Source organism: Xenopus tropicalis, chromosome 8, assembly GCF_000004195.4.
Source record: "Xenopus tropicalis strain Nigerian chromosome 8, UCB_Xtro_10.0, whole genome shotgun sequence".
In the NCBI taxonomy this organism is placed as follows: domain Eukaryota; kingdom Metazoa; phylum Chordata; class Amphibia; order Anura; family Pipidae; genus Xenopus; species Xenopus tropicalis.
This window is the reverse complement of record NC_030684.2, coordinates 140,968,057-140,983,427: the sequence shown is the minus strand read 5'-3', so window position 1 is coordinate 140,983,427 and position 15,371 is coordinate 140,968,057. Positions and strand designations below refer to the sequence as shown.

The following is a 15,371-nucleotide window of genomic DNA, read 5'->3' as shown; positions in this document are numbered from 1 at the left end:
AATAGGGGTTACAAGTGCTTAGTTACAATAAACCATAGCAGTGTGGGGATGTTACATGGAATGTATAGAGGTAGGGGTGCCACCCAGATGGTATTTTTCTGGCCCAGCTGGTAAAACACCTGCCAAAGGCGGGATAAGAATTACAAATATACAGTAATGTAGCTGCCGGTAAACCTGTAATATCCTGAAGTTCTGCCCCTGGCCCGGCCCCTTAACCCTCAATCTGCCCAGACCCCACCCCAAACTTACCCTACCTCATCCTTCTTTCCCTCCTTTCCCGATCCTACTAATGTTCGTAACACCACATCCCCGCCCCTTTTGTTATTACCACACCCCTTTATGTCACAGCCTACCCCTTTTGTTATTTCCACACCCCTTTACATGAAAGCCCACCCCTTTTGTTATTGCCACACCCCTTTACTTCACAGCCCACCCCGTTTGTTTCCACCCCCCCTGCTTGCCAGTAAATGTATGTTAAAAGGTGGCAAGCCTATATAGAAGTTGTTTGGGGGGAGTGTAACTGTTACAGGGTAAGGGGGCTGGATCATCACACAAGTGCCCCTAATGGTTCTGATGCCCTGGGCAGTTGATTAGACTGCTGGGCTATAAACATGTACAGTCAGTATGGGGATGGGTGGAACACATTTTATGGAAAAGAGGAAAGACCCTAAGTTATAATAGTACTGGGGGGATAAAAGGGAGGAGAAAGTAGAGAATGAAAGAAGTAAATGAAACACATTTGCTTCTATTGCTGGTACAGTGGCTGTGTGTTTCAAGAGACCATGATTTTATGGAAAGCTCCTGTACCCCTATAGATACTTGGGGGGAACCTTCTTACCTGCTCTACTACATGTAACTCCCACCCCAGCTGGACCCTCCCAGAGGTAACAGAGCAACGGCCTCCCCTCTACTTCTCAACTCATTCACTCTCCCAATGAGACCCGGGCACCAGTGGTTCTTAGCCAAGACACAACAATATTATTAATAGATTAAGAAAGAGAATCTGTAAGTTATATCCCACTGATAGGTCCTGAATATATAGATAATCAATCAACCATTTATTCAGTGAAATAAACAACCATTTATTGGTTCAAAATTATGCAAAACAATTCAAAAAAACAAACCAATACCAAACGCCAGTCAGGTGCATCCCAGTGCCTCGTGGTACCCATACTCCACTCTCCTAACGCGTTTCGCACCGTTGGGTGCTTCATCAGAGGAGGTTCTTAGCCAAGAACCATAGATTTGTTGAAGAAACAACATAAAAGAGAGGAACTTTCTTTAAACCCCAAATAATCAAAGGCCTAATGGGCAGTTTTCATCCTCAAAGCAGTGTGTAAAGCGATAATTTTGGATGCAATTGACAGGTTATTTACCCGTTGCTCAATATGACAATATGCCTGGCACAGTTGTGTCACATCAACTACTGGGAGACCAGACATGGCAAAGCCAGACCCCATCTATAGTCTGTGTCAGTCTGCATGCAAGTTTAATGGAGAAAGAAAGGTAAAAACTCAGTAGCTTTATCAGAAAGGTCTATTTAAATACAGCCATAAGCACTCACAGAAACGCTGCACTGAGTCCTCTGTCAAAAGAAACACAGGATTTATTGTTTCATTTTTTGTAAACATGTTCTTCTGTGTCAGACTTCCTCTCTCAGAAACATCCTTCAGGGCACAGGCACAAGTCTGCTCAGCTCTCTCCTCTCTGCCTCTCCCCCTCCCATCAGAATTCACTCCTCCTCCCAACTGTGCTGTGTAATCTGAGCTACCAGCAGCCAGAGCTACAGCAGGAAGCTACTGAGACCAAGATAAAATGGTAGCTGCTATCTTAAATAAACTGAGGGAGCTTCTAGGGCTGTTACTCAGGTATGGTAAAGCTTTCTGCAGAGTAAATATAGTGTTCTAGCTTGCACTACTGAGTAAACAGCTCTAGAAGCTCCTCTCTCTTTGTTTAAGATAGCAGCTGCCATTTTAGCTTGGTCTGACTTCAGTTCTGTGCACTGCTCCTGAAACAGCTCTAAGCTCAGATTACACAGCAGAGAAGGGAGGAGGAGAGAAGAGAGATGGGAGGGGAGCAGAGGAGAAGGAAGGAGGAGAGATGGGAGGGGAGCGGAGGAGAAGGAAGGGGGAGAGAGGAGAGATGGGAGGGGAGCGGAGGAGAAGGAAGGGGGAGAGAGGAGAGATGAGAGGGGAGCGGAGGAGAAAGAAGGGGGGAGAGGAGAGATGGGAGGGGAAGAGGGAGAGAGGAGCAAACTGAGTAGACTCCTGCCAAGCTCTGAAGGATCTTTGAGAGCAGGAAACAAAAGATCATGTATACTTGTTGTTAGGGCAACAAATAAAAAGTAGCTATTCTAGATTGCACCACTGTGAGGAAAGCTTTCTCCTGATCTGTACTAAATACATAACAGTAGTGATGAGCGAATCTGTTCCATTTTGCGTCGCCATAAAATTTGCGAAACAGCAAGAAGATTCGAAAAATGGCAAAAATTTTTTTTTTTGGCACCCGCGGTTTTTTTTGTTGCCTATGTTTTTTTGACGCGACAGCACCCTTTTCTGACGCAACCACGCCCAATTTGATTTGACCACACCCAGTTTGCCGTGGCTGCGCCCTTTTTTTGACGTGACCACAACCATTTTTACACGACAGCGTGAAATTTCTTTTCTTTTAGAACTCAGTGTGTCCTGCAGCATTTTTACTCATTGCTAACCAGCCATGCAGCACGGGGATTATATATGTGGGAGACATAAAAGGGATCAAGCGGGGACCCAGTGAGGACATCATTAAGAGCCTCAGTCCAGTGTCGTCTCTCTATCCCGCCTCTAGAATAGAAAAGAAAAAACAAAATATAATAAATATTATCTTCTATTCCCTATAGCCATTAATATCCACATAATACAGGCTGCATTGTATGGGCCCCCAGGGCCTTTTGGCATTTGGTGAGTATTCTGCCCATTCCAACACCCGGCAAGGCAGGAGTTAATTTGAATCTCCCCTATGGGTTTCTAATGTGGGAGCAAAACTGGGCATGTCCATGTTTCTCCATAGGGGAACAATAAGTTAACTCCTGCATTGCCATGGTGTAAAAGACACATACAGTATGCTGTAGAGAGTGCCATTCTGACACAATACGCAACTGGTGTATATGTTTGATTTTTTTGCGGTTTTTAAATTATCTAGCTTTTGTTCACCAGCTCTCCAGTTTGGCATTTCAGCAGCCATGTGGTTGCTAGGGCCCAATTTTACCTAGTAACTAGGCAGTGACTTGAAAAAGGAACAGGAATATGAATAGAGATGGTCCCACATTGAAAGATAAGTAATATAACATAACAATAACAGTAAAATTGTAGCCTCACAGAACAATAGTTGTTTGGCTGCCGGGGTCAGTGACCCCCATCTTAATGCTGGAAAGAGTCTGAAGAGAAAATTTATAAAAAAAATAAAAAATGAAGATCAACTGAAAGGTTACTAAGAATGGGCAATTCTATAACATACTAAAAGTCAACTTGAAGGTGACCCACCCCTTTATAGTTACAATGCCATGATACTTATGGGGCACTTTTTATTTCTAAATGACACTCTTACACAGCAAATAATTCCCTCTGCCATTTAACATTTTATTCTTGAACCAACAAATGTATTTGTAGCTGTAATATTGGTGTGTAGGCGCCATCTCAGTGCCTTGTGCCTGAGTCTGAGCTTTCAGCCAGCGCTACACATTAGAACTGCTTTCAGCTAACCTATTGTTTCTCCTACTCCCATGTAACTGGAGGAGTCCCAAGCCGGACTTGGATTTCTTACTATTGAGTGCTATTCTGATACCTACTGGGAGCTGCTATCTTGCTCCCTTCCCATTGTTCTGTTGATCGGCAACTGGGGGCGAGGAGGTGGATTTGCAGCACAGCAGTAAAGTGTGGGTTACCGGGGGGGAATAGCTGTGAGTAACAGTACCTACTCAGCTATATTAATCAGTGACATTTGCACAATGAGTCTCCCAGACATGGGGGTACCGGGGTGTTTTTCTCAGCAATAAGGAAATGGGTTGGGAGGTAAGTGTGGACTCTGATAGAACAGGTTTCATACAAAACAAGAACTTACTAGATGCTCGAAATCTTCCTGTTAAGAAAAAAAACAAGAACTATAAGTGTTTTTGTGCCAGTGGAAATAGCTGTGAGTAACAATACTTACTGGGCTATATTAATCAGTTACATTTGCACAATGAGTCTCCCAGACATGGGGGTACCGGGGGGGGGAATAGCTGTGAGTAACAATACTTACTGGGCTATATTAATCAGTTACATTTGCACAATGAGTCTCAAAGACATGGGGGTACCGGGGGGGGGGGGGAATAGCTGTGAGTAACAGTACCTACTGGGCTATATTAATCAGTTACATTTGCACAATGAGTCTCCCAGACATGGGGGTACCGGGGGGGGGAAATAGCTGTGAGTAACAGTACCTACTGGGCTATATTAATCAGTTACATTTGCACAATGAGTCTCTCAGACATGGGGGTACCGGGGGGGGAATAACTGTGAGTAACAGTACCTACTGGGCTATATTAATCAGTTACATTTGCACAATGAGTCTCCCAGACATGGGGGTACCGGGGGGGGGGGATAGCTGTGAGTAACAGTACCTACTGGGCTATATTAATCAGTTACATTTGCACAATGAGTCTCCCAGATATGGGGGTACCGGGGGGGGGGGGATAGCTGTGAGTAACAGTACCTACTGGGCTATATTAATCAGTTACATTTGCACAATGAGTCTCCCAGACATGGGGGTACCGGGGGGGGTAATAGCTGTGAGTAACAGTACCTACTGGGCTATATTAATCAGTTACATTTGCACAATGAGTCTCACAGACATGGGGGTACCGGGGGGGGGGGGGAATAGCTGTGAGTAACAGTACATACTGGGCTATATTAATCAGTTACATTTGCACAATGAGTCTCTCAGACATGGGGGTACCGGGGGGGGGGATAGCTGTGAGTAACAGTACCTACTGGGCTATATTTATCAGTTACATTTGCACAATGAGTCTCCCAGACATGGGGGTACCGGGGGGAATAGCTGTGAGTAACAGTACCTACTGGGCTATATTAATCAGTTACATTTGCACAATGAGTCTCCCAGACATGGGGGTACCGGGGGGGGGGGGAATAGCTGTGAGTAACAGTACCTACTGGGCTATATTAATCAGTTACATTTGCACAATGAGTCTCCCAGACATGGGGGTACCGGGGGGGGGGGAATAGCTGTGAGTAACAGTACCTACTGGGCTATATTAATCAGTTACATTTGCACAATGAGTCTCTCAGACATGGGGGTACCGGGGGGGGGAGGAATAGCTGTGAGTAACAGTACCTACTGGGCAATATTTATCAGTTACATTTGTACAATGAGTCTCTCAGACATGGGGGTACCGGGGGGGGGGAGGAATAGCTGTGAGTAACAGTACCTACTGGGCAATATTAATCAGTTACATTTGCACAATGAGTCTCTCAGACATGGGGGTACCGGGGGGGGAATAACTGTGAGTAACAGTACCTACTGGGCTATATTAATCAGTTACATTTGCACAATGAGTCTCCCAGACATGGGGGTACCGGGGGGGGGGATAGCTGTGAGTAACAGTACCTACTGGGCTATATTAATCAGTTACATTTGCACAATGAGTCTCCCAGATATGGGGGTACCGGGGGGGGGGGATAGCTGTGAGTAACAGTACCTACTGGGCTATATTAATCAGTTACATTTGCACAATGAGTCTCCCAGACATGGGGGTACCGGGGGGGGTAATAGCTGTGAGTAACAGTACCTACTGGGCTATATTAATCAGTTACATTTGCACAATGAGTCTCACAGACATGGGGGTACCGGGGGGGGGGGGAATAGCTGTGAGTAACAGTACATACTGGGCTATATTAATCAGTTACATTTGCACAATGAGTCTCTCAGACATGGGGGTACCGGGGGGGGGGATAGCTGTGAGTAACAGTACCTACTGGGCTATATTTATCAGTTACATTTGCACAATGAGTCTCCCAGACATGGGGGTACCGGGGGAATAGCTGTGAGTAACAGTACCTACTGGGCTATATTAATCAGTTACATTTGCACAATGAGTCTCCCAGACATGGGGGTACCGGGGGGGGGGGGAATAGCTGTGAGTAACAGTACCTACTGGGCTATATTAATCAGTTACATTTGCACAATGAGTCTCCCAGACATGGGGGTACCGGGGGGGGGGGAATAGCTGTGAGTAACAGTACCTACTGGGCTATATTAATCAGTTACATTTGCACAATGAGTCTCTCAGACATGGGGGTACCGGGGGGGGGAGGAATAGCTGTGAGTAACAGTACCTACTGGGCAATATTTATCAGTTACATTTGTACAATGAGTCTCCCAGACATGGGGGTACGGGGGGGGGGAATAGCTGTGAGTAACAGTACCTACTGGGCTATATTAATCAGTTACATTTGCACAATGAGTCTCCCAGACATGGGGGTACCGGGGGGAATAGCTGTGAGTAACAGTACCTACTGGGCTATATTAATCAGTTACATTTGCACAATGAGTCTCCCAGACATGGGGGTACCGGGGGGGGGGATAGCTGTGAGTAACAGTACCTACTGGGCTATATTAATCAGTTACATTTGCACAATGAGTCTCCCAGACATGGGGGTACCGGGGGGGGAATAGCTGTGAGTAACAGTACCTACTGGGCTATATTAATCAGTTACATTTGCACAATGAGTCTCCCAGACATAGGGGTACTGGGGGGGGGGAATAGCTGTGAGTAACAGTACCTACTGGGCTATATTAATCAGTTACATTTGCACAATGAGTCTCCCAGACATGGGGGTACCGGGGGGGGGGGGGGGGAATAGCTGTGAGTAACAGTACCTACTGGGCTATATTAATCAGTTACATTTGCACAATGAGTCTCCCAGACATGGGGGTACCGGGGGGGGGGGGGGGGAATAGCTGTGAGTAACAGTACCTACTGGGCTATATTAATCAGTTACATTTGCACAATGAGTCTCCCAGACATGGGGGTACCGGGGGGGGGGGAATAGCTGTGAGTAACAGTACCTACTAGGATATATTAATCAGTTACATTTGCACAATGAGTCTCCCAGACATGGGGGTACCGGGGGGGGGGGGGAATAGCTGTGAGTAACAGTACCTACTGGGGCTATATTAATCAGTTACATTTGCACAATGAGTCTCCCTGACATGGGGGTACCGGGGGGGGGGGAATAGCTGTGAGTAACAGTACCTACTGGGCTATATTAATCAGTTTCATTTGCACAATGAGTCTCCCAGACATGGGGGTACCGGGGGGGGGAATAGCTGTGAGTAACAGTACCTACTGGGGCTATATTAATCAGTTACATTTGCACAATGAGTCTCCCTGACATGGGGGTACCGGGGGGGGAATAGCTGTGAGTAACAGTACCTACTGGGCTATATTAATCAGTTACATTTGCACAATGAGTCTCCCTGACATGGGGGTACCGGGGGGGGGGAATAGCTGTGAGTAACAGTACCTACTGTGCTATATTAATCAGTTTCATTTGCACAATGAGTCTCCCAGACATGGGGGTATCGGGGGGGGAATAGCTGTGAGTAACAGTACCTACTGGGCTATATTAATCAGTTACATTTGCACAATGAGTCTCCCAGACATGGGGGTACCGGGGGGGGGGGAATAGCTGTGAGTAACAGTACCTACTGGGCTATATTAATCAGTTACATTTGTACAATGAGTCTCCCAGACATGGGGGTACCGGGGGGGGGGGAATAGCTGTGAGTAACAGTACCTACTGGGCTATATTAATCAGTTACATTTGCACAATGAGTCTCCCTGACATGGGGGTACCGGGGGGGGGGGAATAGCTGTGAGTAACAGTACCTACTGGGCTATATTTATCAGTTACATTTGCACAATGAGTCTCCCAGACATGGGGGTACCGGGGGGGAATAGCTGTGAGTAACAGTACCTACTGGGCTATATTAATCAGTTACATTTGTACAATGAGTCTCCCAGACATGGGGGTACCGGGGGGGGCGGAATAGCTGTGAGTAACAGTACCTACTGGGCTATATTTATCAGTTACATTTGCACAATGAGTCTCCCAGACATGGGGGTACCGGGGGGGAATAGCTGTGAGTAACAGTACCTACTGGGCTATATTATTCACTTACATTTGCACAATGAGTCTCCCAGACATGGGGGTACCGGGGGGGGGGGGAATAGCTGTGAGTAACAGTACCTACTGGGCTATATTAATCAGTTACATTTGCACAATGAGTCTCCCAGACATGGGGGTACCGGGGGGGGGGGGAATAGCTGTGAGTAACAGTACCTACTGGGCTATATTAATCAGTTACATTTGCACAATGAGTCTCTCAGACATGGGGGTACCGGGGGGGGGGGGAATAGCTGTGAGTAACAGTACCTACTGGGCTATATTAATCAGTTACATTTGCACAATGAGTCTCCCAGACATGGGGGTACCGGGGGGGAATAGCTGTGAGTAACAGTACCTACTGGGCTATATTAATCAGTTACATTTGCACAATGAGTCTCTCAGACATGGGGGTACCGGGGGGGGGGGGAATAGCTGTGAGTAACAGTACCTACTGGGCTATATTATTCACTTACATTTGCACAATGAGTCTCCCAGACATGGGGGTACCGGGGGGGGGGGGGGGGGAATAGCTGTGAGTAACAGTACCTACTGGGCTATATTAATCAGTTACATTTGCACAATGAGTCTCCCAGACATGGGGGTACCGGGGGGGGGGAATAGCTGTGAGTAACAGTACCTACTGGGCTATATTAATCAGTTACATTTGCACAATGAGTCTCTCAGACATGGGGGTACCGGGGGGGGGGGGGGAATAGCTGTGAGTAACAGTACCTACTGGGCTATATTAATCAGTTACATTTGCACAATGAGTCTCCCAGACATGGGGGTACCGGGGGGGGGGAGGAATAGCTGTGAGTAACAGTACCTACTGGGCTATATTAATCAGTTACATTTGCACAATGAGTCTCCCAGACATGGGGGTACCGGGGGGGAATAGCTGTGAGTAACAGTACCTACTGGGCTATATTAATCAGTTACATTTGCACAATGAGTCTCTCAGACATGGGGGGTACCGGGGGGGGGGGGGGAATAGCTGTGAGTAACAGTACCTACTGGGCTATATTAATCAATTACATTTGCACAATGAGTCTCCCAGACATGGGGGGTACCGGGGGGGGGGGGGGAATAGCTGTGAGTAACAGTACCTACTGGGCTATATTAATCAGTTACATTTGCACAATGAGTCTCCCAGACATGGGGTACCGGGGGGGGGATAGCTGTGAGTAACAGTACCTACTGGGATATATTAATCAGTTACATTTGCACAATGAGTCTCCCAGACATGGGGGTACCGGGGGGGGGAATAGCTGTGAGTAACAGTACCTACTGGGCTATATTAATCAGTTACATTTGCACAATGAGTCTCCCAGACATGGGGGTACCGGGGGGGGGATAGCTGTGAGTAACAGTACCTACTGGGATATATTAATCAGTTACATTTGCACAATGAGTCTCCCAGACATGGGGGTACCGGGGGGGGGAATAGCTGTGAGTAACAGTACCTACTGGGCTATATTAATCAGTTACATTTGCACAATGAGTCTCCCAGACATGGGGGTACGGGGGGGGAATAGCTGTGAGTAACAGTACCTACTGGGCTATATTTATCAGTTACATTTGTACAATGAGTCTCCCAGACATGGGGGTACCAGAGGGTTTGTATCTGGACGAACGAAATGGGTTGGGAGGTAAGTGTGGCCTCAAATAGAACAGGTTTCATACAAAACAGGTACTTACGAGTCACTGCTGGATTTTCTCCTGTTAAGAAAAAAAAAAACAACGAAAATAAATGTTTTTGCCAGTGGAAATAGCTGCGAGTAACAGTACCTACTGGGCTATATTAATCAGTTACATTTGCACAATGAGTCTCCCAGACATGGGGGTACCGGGGGGGAATAGCTGTGAGTAACAGTACCTACTGGGCTATATTAATCAGTTACATTTGCACAATGAGTCTCCCAGACATGGGGGTACCGGGGGGGGAATAGCTGTGAGTAACAGTACCTACTGGGCTATATTAATCAGTTACATTTGCACAATGAGTCTCTTAGACATGGAGGTACCGGGGGGGGGGGAATAGCTGTGAGTAACAGTACCTACTGGGCTATATTAATCAGTTACATTTGCACAATGAGTCTCCCAGACATGGGGGTACCGGGGGGGGGAATAGCTGTGAGTAACAGTACCTACTGGGCTATATTAATCAGTTACATTTGCACAATGAGTCTCTCAGACATGGGGGTACCGGGGGGGGGGGGGAATAGCTGTGAGTAACAGTACCTACTGGGCTATATTAATCAGTTACATTTGCACAATGTGTCTCCCAGACATGGGGGTACCGGGGGGGAATAGCTGTGAGTAACAGTACCTACTGGGCTATATTAATCAGTTACATTTGCACAATGAGTCTCTCAGACATGGGGGTACCGGGGGGGAATAGCTGTGAGTAACAGTACCTACTGGGATATATTAATCAGTTACATTTGCACATTGAGTCTCCCAGACATGGGGGTACCGGGGGGGGGGAATAGCTGTGAGTAACAGTACCTACTGGGCTATATTAATCAGTTACATTTGCACAATGAGTCTCCCAGACATGCGGGTACCGGGGGGGGGGAATAGCTGTGAGTAACAGTACCTACTGGGCTATATTAATCAGTTACATTTGCACAATGAGTCTCCCAGACATGGGGGTACCGGGGGGGGGAATAGCTGTGAGTAACAGTACCTACTGGGCTATATTAATCAGTTTCATTTGCAAAATGAGTCTCCCAGACATGGGGGTACCGGGGGGGGGGGGATAGCTGTGAGTAACAGTACCTACTGGGCTATATTAATCAGTTACATTTGCACAATGAGTCTCCCAGACATGGGGGTACCGGGGGGGGAATAGCTGTGAGTAACAGTACCTACTGGGCTATATTAATCAGTTACATTTGCACAATGAGTCTCCCAGACATGGGGGTACCGGGGGGGGGAATAGCTGTGAGTAACAGTACCTACTGGGCTATATTAATCAGTTACATTTGCACAATGAGTCTCCCAGACATGGGGGTACCGGGGGGGGGGAATAGCTGTGAGTAACAGTACCTACTGGGCTATATTAATCAGTTACATTTGCACAATGAGTCTCCCAGACATGGGGGGTACCGGGGGGGAATAGCTGTGAGTAACAGTACCTACTGGGCTATATTAATCAGTTACATTTGCACAATGAGTCTCCCAGACATGGGGGTACCGGGGGGGGGGGATAGCTGTGAGTAACAGTACCTACTGGGCTATATTAATCAGTTACATTTGCACAATGAGTCTCCCAGACATGGGGGACCGGGGGGGGAATAGCTGTGAGTAACAGTACCTACTGGGCTATATTAATCAGTTACATTTGCACAATGAGTCTCCCAGACATGGGGGTACCGGGGGGGGGGGGAATAGCTGTGAGTAACAGTACCTACTGGGCTATATTAATCAGTTACATTTGCACAATGAGTCTCTCAGACATGGGGGTACCGGGGGGGGAATAGCTGTGAGTAACAGTACCTACTGGGCTATATTAATCAGTTACATTTGTACAATGAGTCTCCCAGACATGGGGGTACCGGGGGGGGGGAATAGCTGTGAGTAACAGTACCTACTGGGCTATATTAATCAGTTACATTTGTACAATGAGTCTCCCAGACATGGGGGTACCGGGGGGGAATAGCTGTGAGTAACAGTACCTACTGGGCTATATTAATCAGTTACATTTGCACAATGTGTCTCCCAGACATGGGGGTACCGGGGGGGGGGGGAATAGCTGTGAGTAACAGTACCTACTGGGCTATATTAATCAGTTACATTTGCACAATGAGTCTCCCAGACATGGGGGTACCGGGGGGGGGGAATAGCTGTGAGTAACAGTACCTACTGGGCTATATTAATCAGTTACATTTGCACAATGAGTCTCCCAGACATGGGGGGTACCGGGGGGGGGGAATAGCTGTGAGTAACAGTACCTACTGGGCTATATTAATCAGTTACATTTGCACAATGAGTCTCCCAGACATGGGGGTACCGGGGGGGGGGGAATAGCTGTGAGTAACAGTACCTACTGGGCTATATTAATCAGTTACATTTGCACAATGAGTCTCCCAGACATGGGGGTACCGGGGGGGGGGAATAGCTGTGAGTAACAGTACCTACTGGGCTATATTAATCAGTTACATTTGCACAATGAGTCTCCCAGACATGGGGGTACCGGGGGGGGAATAGCTGTGAGTAACAGTACCTACTGGGCTATATTAATCAGTTACATTTGCACAATGAGTCTCCCAGACATGGGGGTACCGGGGGGGGAATAGCTGTGAGTAACAGTACCTACTGGGCTATATTAATCAGTTACATTTGCACAATGAGTCTCCCAGACATGGGGGTACCGGGGGGGGAATAGCTGTGAGTAACAGTACCTACTGGGATATATTAATCAGTTACATTTGCACAATGAGTCTCCCAGACATGGGGGTACCGGGGGGGGGGGGAATAGCTGTGAGTAACAGTACCTACTGGGCTATATTAATCAGTTACATTTGCACAATGAGTCTCCCAGACATGGGGGTACCGGGGGGGGGAATAGCTGTGAGTAACAGTACCTACTGGGCTATATTAATCAGTTACATTTGCACAATGAGTCTCCCAGACATGGGGGTACCGGGGGGGGGGAATAGCTGTGAGTAACAGTACCTACTGGGCTATATTAATCAGTTACATTTGCACAATGAGTCTCCCAGACATGGGGGTACCGGGGGGGGGGATAGCTGTGAGTAACAGTACCTACTGGGCTATATTAATCAGTTACATTTGCACAATGAGTCTCCCAGACATGGGGGTACCGGGGGGGGGGAATAGCTGTGAGTAACAGTACCTACTGGGCTATATTAATCAGTTACATTTGCACAATGAGTCTCCCAGACATGGGGGTACCGGGGGGGGGAATAGCTGTGAGTAACAGTACCTACTTGGCTATATTAATCAGTTTCATTTGCAAAATGAGTCTCCCAGACATGGGGGGTACCGGGGGGGGGATAGCTGTGAGTAACAGTACCTACTGGGCTATATTAATCAGTTACATTTGCACAATGAGTCTCCCAGACATGGGGGTACCGGGGGGGGGGGGATAGCTGTGAGTAACAGTACCTACTGGGCTATATTATCAGTTACATTTGTACAATGAGTCTCTCAGACATGGGGGTACCGGGGGGGGGAATAGCTGTGAGTAACAGTACCTACTGGGCTATATTTATCAGTTACATTTGTACAATGAGTCTCTCAGACATGGGGGTACCGGGGGGGGAATAGCTGTGAGTAACAGTACCTACTGGGCTATATTAATCAGTTACATTTGCACAATGAGTCTCCCAGACATGGGGGGTACCGGGGGGGAATAGCTGTGAGTAACAGTACCTACTGGGCTATATTAATCAGTTACATTTGCACAATGAGTCTCCCAGACATGGGGGGTACCGGGGGGGGGGAATAGCTGTGAGTAACAGTACCTACTGGGCTATATTAATCAGTTACATTTGCACAATGAGTCTCCCAGACATGGGGGGTACCGGGGGGGGGGGAATAGCTGTGAGTAACAGTACCTACTGGGCTATATTAATCAGTTACATTTGCACAATGAGTCTCCCAGACATGGGGGGTACCGGGGGGGGGGGAATAGCTGTGAGTAACAGTACCTACTGGGCTATATTTATCAGTTACATTTGTACAATGAGTCTCCCAGACATGGGGGGTACCGGGGGGGGGAATAGCTGTGAGTAACAGTACCTACTGGGCTATATTAATCAGTTACATTTGCACAATGAGTCTCCCAGACATGGGGGTACCGGGGGGGGGAATAGCTGTGAGTAACAGTACCTACTGGGCTATATTAATCAGTTACATTTGCACAATGAGTCTCCCAGACATGGGGGGTACCGGGGGGGGGGAATAGCTGTGAGTAACAGTACCTACTGGGCTATATTAATCAGTTACATTTGCACAATGAGTCTCCCAGACATGGGGGTACCGGGGGGGGGGGGAATAGCTGTGAGTAACAGTACCTACTGGGCTATATTAATCAGTTACATTTGCACAATGAGTCTCCCAGACATGGGGGGTACCGGGGGGGGAATAGCTGTGAGTAACAGTACCTACTGGGCTATATTAATCAGTTACATTTGCACAATGAGTCTCCCAGACATGGGGGTACCGGGGGGGGGGAATAGCTGTGAGTAACAGTACCTACTGGGCTATATTAATCAGTTACATTTGCACAATGAGTCTCCCAGACATGGGGGTACCGGGGGGGGGGGAATAGCTGTGAGTAACAGTACCTACTGGGCTATATTAATCAGTTACATTTGCACAATGAGTCTCCCAGACATGGGGGTACCGGGGGGGGGAATAGCTGTGAGTAACAGTACCTACTGGGCTATATTAATCAGTTACATTTGCACAATGAGTCTCCCAGACATGGGGGGTACCGGGGGGGGGGAATAGCTGTGAGTAACAGTACCTACTGGGCTATATTAATCAGTTACATTTGCACAATGAGTCTCCCAGACATGGGGGGTACCGGGGGGGGATAGCTGTGAGTAACAGTACCTACTGGGCTATATTAATCAGTTACATTTGCACAATGAGTCTCCCAGACATGGGGGTACCGGGGGGGGGGGAATAGCTGTGAGTAACAGTACCTACTGAGCTATATTAATCAGTTACATTTGCACAATGAGTCTCCCAGACATGGGGGTACCGGGGGGGGGGGATAGCTGTGAGTAACAGTACCTACTGGGCTATATTAATCAGTTACATTTGCACAATGAGTCTCCCAGACATGGGGGTACCGGGGGGGGGGGAATAGCTGTGAGTAACAGTACCTACTGGGCTATATTAATCAGTTACATTTGCACAATGAGTCTCCCAGACATGGGGGTACCGGGGGGGGGAATAGCTGTGAGTAACAGTACCTACTGGGCTATATTAATCAGTTACATTTGCACAATGAGTCTCTCAGACATGGGGGGTACCGGGGGGGGGGAGGAATAGCTGTGAGTAACAGTACCTACTGGGCAATATTTATCTGTTACATTTGTACAATGAGTCTCCCAGACGTGGGGGTACGGGGGGGGGGGAATAGCTGTGAGTAACAGTACCTACTGGGCTATATTAATCAGTTAC

The 15,371-nt window shown here is 47.5% G+C and overlaps 1 long non-coding RNA gene across 1 annotated transcript in view; it reads right to left on the bottom strand.

Moving 5' to 3' along the window:
* Positions 1-2,213: 2,213 nt before the first annotated feature.
* The window catches only part of LOC116406656, a 29,232-nt gene continuing 16,074 nt past the window's right edge, over positions 2,214-15,371 (bottom strand). Inside the window, exons 5-7 of the long non-coding RNA XR_004219723.1 lie at positions 9,906-9,926; positions 4,099-4,116; positions 2,214-2,822 (exon numbers count right to left, since the gene is read on the bottom strand). This is a non-coding gene — a long non-coding RNA (uncharacterized LOC116406656). The remainder of the gene's footprint in view (positions 2,823-4,098; positions 4,117-9,905; positions 9,927-15,371) is intronic.